This window comes from Bombina bombina, chromosome 12, assembly GCF_027579735.1.
Source record: "Bombina bombina isolate aBomBom1 chromosome 12, aBomBom1.pri, whole genome shotgun sequence".
Lineage (NCBI taxonomy): Eukaryota > Metazoa > Chordata > Amphibia > Anura > Bombinatoridae > Bombina > Bombina bombina.
Window position 1 is genome coordinate 91176851 of NC_069510.1, and position 7039 is coordinate 91183889.

Sequence of the window (7039 nt, forward strand, 5' to 3'; positions counted from 1 at the left end):
TCATAATTTCTAGTTTTACACGCTTACATTTCTTGTCCGCAGCAAATACAAAAGATCGTTGTCCCTTTTGCTGTTTTTATTTGGTTTCCTTATTATTATTATTATTTTCTTGCTGAGTTTTCTTTACTAGAAAGCAGTCATCTTTCATTGGCTGAACTATCTCATGCCAGATCAGCACCAGGGATACATGTAAATGATATATACAAACCTTTTCGCCTTCATGCACCACTCACCCATTCACTTCCAGAAAGAAAAAAAAAATAGAGAAAAAAAATCGGCAAGCCGTGCTTTGCTGGCTTTAGTGCAGTGCATCAACTTCTGGTAATTTCTATTCATATACATAAATATACATATATAAATATATAAAGTGCAGTTGAAACTGTTTCTGAACAGATTTCACCAACTGTTAAGAACTTTTGTTTAAAAAATTTATAAGAAAATAAAAATTAAAAAATCCAAAAAAATCTGCAATAGCTTAAAGCATGAAAAAATGTTTTTGTACAAATGCAAAACCAGTTTAAAATCACTTAGGGTTTATGTTCTTACCATAATGTTTAACTTTTATGAGGCCTATCCATGTGTTCATTAAATGTGTGTATATATAAATTTATATATATTTTTTTTTCTTTTTGTTTGGCCCTCTATTTTTAATCCAATAGCAGTTTCCAAAAGTTTTTTTCCTCTTTGTGCACACCCCATTGTTTTCAAATGGGTGCAGGGAAGGAAATTAGGAACCCACTTTCTTGATATTTAAAGAGCTAAAGTGAAATGCCTTCATGACTGATATTAAAATATCAATATAGTTAAGAGTTCAAAATAAACAGTGTGCCGGAAATGATGGGGAGCTGCACTATTGGGCTCTCTGGAGCTAAGTGTACAAAGTTATGTGTTCTCTGACAATTCTATGAATTGCCAGGTTAAGTAACTGTACCTAAACTTAAGTGAATATTTTTTTTTAATGGAGTAGCAACAGTAATGGGTTCTTGGGTTGGTAATGATGCAGCAGTGAATCTTTATATAAATAAGATCTTGGGTTTCATTTTACTGTGAAAATGAAATATACAGATTCTAGAAGTAAAAACATACTTTTAGTAATTTCTTACTAACTGCACTCTATAAAGAAGGGTAACTTATCCTCATAGTTTCCTCTTTACCATCACTCAATTGCAGCAGCTTTGCTTTAATTTTTTTCTGATGGCCTAACTATATGAGACCGCTACAAAAACTGAGGCTAACTGCACATCCCACATGATATTCCTGTTGCCATTTCTTGTTTTGTATTATAGTGTTACTATGTGTTACCTCCTAGAACTAATTGCTAAAATCCCCTGCCATTTTTTTTCTTTCAGAAGAAAAGCTATTACTTCCATTGTAGAGGAGTTCTCCAAGTGATCTAATATTACTCTAGTGCTATCTGTTGTTTTGTGCTATTTTGAACAATTAAAGACATTTTTGAAGTAAACCATTTTGTTTTGTTTTGAAAATAGTAGTTAAGAAACGTTTATGTAATAATTTTTCTGAGATCATTTGCACAATTCACTTTTCAACTTGCTTGGAGGCTAAACACTGTACAAGAGAGCTTTTTCTTTCTGTTTTTACCGCAAACTGTAACATACAGTATATAATTGTGTTCATCATCCATGCTAACACTGTGTATCATCTTGTGATGACTATACATTATTGTGGAATAGAACATTCTTTCTTTATATCCAATGATTAAAGGGACATAACTCAAATTCCTCCTTCCATAATTCAGATAAAACATGCAATTTTAAAAAACTTTGACACAATGAGTCCACGGATCATCTTAATAACTAATGGGATATTCCGCTCATGGTCAGCAGGAGGAGGCAAAGAGCACCACAGCAGAGCTGTTAAATAGCTCCTGCCTTCCCTACCACTCCAGTCATTCTCTTTGCCTACATTAACAGCAAAGAGGTGGTAAATTAGGTGTTAGAAAAGATTCTTCATTTAAGAGTTTATTATTTTTAAAAGTAGTGCAAGATTGTGCTACTTTGTTCTAGAGTATAGCCGTAGTCCATATCAGTCTCTTCAGTAGAGCATTGGTGGCTTTAGCGCAATGGGAACTTGTGGGACATAATTCTCACTGCACCTCCCATATATTGATGCTGCCCTGCCTCTGGGAAAAATTGAGATGGGTGTGGAGTAATGGCGCGCCATTTTTACTCCGCTTCAGGGTAACTGGATCTACGCATGCGCATATCATTGCTGTGCATATTTCTCCAACATTGGTGTGTCCGGTCCACGGCGTCATCCATAACTTGTGGGAATATTCTCTTCCCCAACAGGAAATGGCAAAGAGCACAGCAAAAGCTGTCCATATAGTCCCTCCCAGGCTCCGCCCCCCTAGTCATTCTCTTTGCCGCTCTGAACAAGTAGCATCTCCACGGAGATGGTGAAGAGTATGTGGTGTTTAGTTGTAGTTTTTTATTCTTCTATCAAGAGTTTATTTTAAAATAGTGCTGGTATGTACTATTTACTCTGAAACAGAAAGAGATGAAGAGTTCTGTTTATAAGAGGAGTATGATTTTAGCAGCAGTAACTAAAATCGATTGCTGTTCCCACACAGGACTGTTGAGCTGAGAGAACTTCAGTTGGGGGGAACAGTTTGCAGACTTTTCTGCTTAAGGTATGACTAGCCATTTTTCTAACAAGACTGTGTAATGCTGGAAGGCTGTCATTTTTCCCTCATGTGGATCGGTAAGCCATTTTCTTAGTCTCAAACAGAATAAAGGGCTTATTATGGGCTATAAACTGGTAGACACTTTTATGGGCTAAATCGATTGCTTTATTTAGGTATTATATGCAGTTTGAAGTTGAATTTCACACTTTTATAACTTTGGGGAACGTTTTTTACGCCAGGCACTTGTTTAGACACCTTCCCAGTCAGGAAGGGCCTTTCTCTGTAGTAGGCAGAGCCTCATTTTCGCGCCATTACTGCGCAGTTACTTTTGAGAACAGTACATGCAGCTGCATGTGTGTGGGTCTGGAATTCACTGAAAAGGTTCCTAGAAGGCTTCATTTGGTATCGTATACCCTCCTGGGATTGGTGAAGTCGCAGCAAAGGCTGGGGCTAGGACTGTAATGGGGTTAAAATTGTAAACGGCTCCGGTTTCCACATTTTAAGGGTTAACAGCCTGAAATTTGGGGTGCAATACTTAGAATGCTTTAAGACAGTGTGGTAAAAATTTGGTAAAGATTGGTTAATTCCTTCATAGTTTTTCACATATTCAGTAATAAAGTGTGCCCTGTTTAACATTTAAAGAGACAGTAACGGTTTTGTTTTAAAACGGTTTTTGTGCTTTATTAACCAGTTTAAGCCTGTTTAACATGTCTGTACCTTCAGATAGATCATGTTCTGTATGTATGGAAGCCAATGTGACTCCCCCTTCTAATATGTGTGATAATTGTGCCATAGCGTCCAAACAAAGTAAGGACAGTACTGTCACAAATAGTAAAGTTGCCCAAGATGATTCCTCAGATGAAGGAAGTAGACATAGTTCTACATCATCTCCTTCTGTGTCTACACCAGTTTTGCCCACGCAGGAGACCCCTAGTACTTCTAGCGCGCCAATGCTTGTTACTATGCAACAATTGACGGCAGTAATGGATAACTCCATAGCAAATATTTTATCCAAAATGCCAGCATTTCAGAGAAAGCACGATTGCTCTGTTTTAAACACTTTAGAGCAGGAGGGCGCTGATGATAATTTTTCTGTCATACTCTCACACCAATCTGAAGTGGCAATAACGGAGGTTTTGTCAGATGGGGACATTTCTGATACAGGAAGAATTTCTCAGCAGGCAGAACCTGATGTTGTGACATTTAAATTTAAATTAGAGCATCTCCGCGCATTGCTTAAAGAGGTGCTATCTACTCTGGATGATTGTGACAATCTGGTCATCCCAGAAAAATTGTGCAAGATGGACAAGTTCCTTGAGGTCCCGGTGCACCCTGATGCTTTTCCAATACCCAAACGGGTGGCGGACATAGTGAATAAGGAGTGGGAGAAGCCAGGCATACCTTTTGTCCCTCCTCCTATATTTAAGAAATAATTCCCTATGGTCGACCCCAGAAAGGACTTATGGCAAACAGTCCCTAAGGTCGAGGGGGCAGTTTCTACACTAGCCAAACGCACGACCATTCCTATTGAGGACAATTGTGCTTTCAAAGATCCTATGGATAAAAAATTGGAGGGTTTGCTTAAAAAGATTTTTGTACAGCAAGGTTACCTCCTTCAACCTATTTCGTGTATTATTCCTGTCACTACAGCAGCGTGGTTCTGGTTCGAAGAACTAGAAAAATCGCTCAGTAGGGAGACTCCGTATGAGGAAGTTATGGACAGAATTCACACACTTAAGTAAGCTAATTCCTTTATTTCTTTCATGTAATTAGCAAGAGTCAATGAGCTAGTGACGTATGGGATATACATTCCTACCAGGAGGGGCAAAGTTTCCCAAACCTTAAAATGCCTATAAATACACCCCTCACCACACCCACAATTCAGTTTTACAAACTTTGCCTCCGATGGAGGTGGTGAAGTAAGTTTGTGCTAGATTCTACGTTGATATGCGCTCCGCAGCAAGTTGGAGCCCGGTTTTCCTCTCAGCGTGCAGTGAATGTCAGAGGGATGTGAGGAGAGTATTGCCTATTTGAATGCAGTGATCTCCTTCTACGGGGTCTATTTCATAGGTTCTCTGTTATCGGTCGTAGAGATTCATCTCTTACCTCCCTTTTCAGATCGACGATATACTCTTATATAGGGATGCACCGATACCGATACTAGTATCGGTATCGGTGCCGATACTAAGCATTTGCATGAGTACTTGTACTTGTGGAAAATGCTCCGATACCTCAACCGATACTTTTGGGCAGCATTGTGAGGTAAGGAGGTACGTGACGCAAGGGAGCTTTTGCCCTTAATGTGCCCAGAGCCGCACTAACAAAAATGTTTTGAGAGAGCGCTACGGTAGAGGCGGCGGACCCACGCTGTGAGGGAAGGAGGGACGCGGCGCAAGGGAGCTTCTGCTCTTAATGTGCTCAGAACTGCACTAACATAAATGTTTCCAGAGAATGTTACAGTAGAGGGGGCGGACCCACGCTGTGAGGGAAGGGACACAACGTAAGTGAGCTTCTGCCCTTAATGTGCCCAGAGCCGGGCTAACATAAATGTTTCAGGAAAGCACGATACAGTGGAGGGGGCCGACCCAGTGAGATAGTGGGACCAGGCTCCCTGTAATTGCACTAACATGTCAGCGATGGTGCGTAAACGAGCTGGAACAGGTACATTTATCAGTACAGCCTTTCATGATACTTGTCTTTCTCTTTTCTATTTTCCCCCTGAGGTGCAAATCAATTACAACATAATCTTAACATGACCACTGTTTTCTTTCACCCATGGGTATGTGAAAATTGCTTAACTTCAAGTCTTCAAGTATTTTCATTCCCCTTATTGAGTTTTTAACTACTATGTACTATCTATTGATCAATGATTGATCATGAATCTTCTATTGACTAGAAATGCTATACCAGTGCCCTTTTTTTCCCCATTTTTTCTATTTTCCCACCTTCACTTTCTGTAATACATGCCCCTGACAGTATTCTTGTACTGACAGTATGTAACTGTGAAAGGGAAGTAGGTGCAGCTAGCAGCATTTAAATACATCACGTGATGTACCTTCTGCTCTCTCCTGTACACCGTTATCAATCATCATTCTTTATGCTCTTCAGTTATTTCCTTCTTGGATTAATTTACTGGTAGCCCACTCACTTTGTAATGTATAATCTGTATTGCTTTATAGCTACCTGTTACACCACAAAGCCTCCACTGATATTCTCAGATCACACATTTTTTAGTTTTATTTATTAGTTGTCGTTCATATAAGTTTAGGGGATAGTAGTGTAATTCACTTGAAAACATGCACACTAAGCTAATACACAAATAAATATATCTGCAGTGACAATTTTCCTATTCCTTAGTCTTTCTGTGAAGTTTATATTAACTTAGTGAGATCACTCATGCTTCAGTGCCTATAGGCTGCAGAGTGCAAATGAAAAATGCAACGTTGTTTCTCACTGGAGAGGCTACTCCACTTATTAATATTTTATTTAATATGTTCTATGAAATGTACTTGAGTATTTACAACTTCATAACAACAAGCAAATAAAACTGGGTGTTATATATTCCATAATGTCTTTTGAGTTACAGTTCTTCATACTTATAGAAAAAGCTATTTTAAATCCTAAAATAGTCTGTATTGTGCTTGGGAAATTGTCACATGACAATAAAAAAGTATTGGTAATTGGTATCGGCGAGTACTTGAAAAAAAGTATCGGTACTTGTACTCGGCCTTAAAAAAATGGTATCGGTGCAACTCTACTCTTATATATACCATTACCGCTGCTGATTCTCGTTTCAGTACTGGTTTGGCTTTCTACAAACATGTAGATGAGTGTCCTGGGGTAAGTAAATCTTATTTCTCTTGTTAAGTGTATCCAGTCCACGGATCATCCATTACTTATGGGATATTAACTCCTCCCCAACAGGAAGTGCAAGAGGATTCACCCAGCAGAGCTGCTATATAGCTCCTCCCCTAACTGCCATTACCAGTCATTCTCTTGCACCCAACGAATAGATAGGATGTGTGAGAGGACTGTGGTGATTATACTTAGTTTCATACCTTCAATCAAAAGTTTGTTATTTTATAATAGCACCGGAGTGTGTTATTCCTACTCTGGTAGAATTTGAAGAAGAATCTACCTGAGTTTTTCTATGATTTTAGCCGGAGTAGTTAAGATCATATTGCTGTTTCTCGGCCATCTGAGGAGAGGTAAACTTCAGATCAGGGGACAGCGGGCAGATTAATCTGCAAAGAGGTATGTAGCAGCTTATTATTTTCTGACAATGGAATTGATGAGAAAATTCTGCCATACCGATATAATGTAAACTCAGCCTTAAATGCAGTAGCAGCAACTGGTATCAGGCTGTCATGTATGTATATTTTACACTTCAGTATT

The 7039-nt window shown here is 38.8% G+C and overlaps 1 protein-coding gene across 1 annotated transcript in view; it reads left to right on the forward strand.

Annotated features, from left to right (window-relative positions):
• Window positions 1–1462, forward strand: part of HCFC1 (host cell factor C1) — a gene marked incomplete in the record, with an annotated part of 480694 nt that extends 479232 nt beyond the window's left edge. Inside the window, 1 exon segment of the mRNA XM_053696082.1 lies at window positions 1–1462. This exon segment is cut by the window's left edge and continues 1366 nt beyond it.
• Window positions 1463–7039: the final 5577 nt, after the last annotated feature.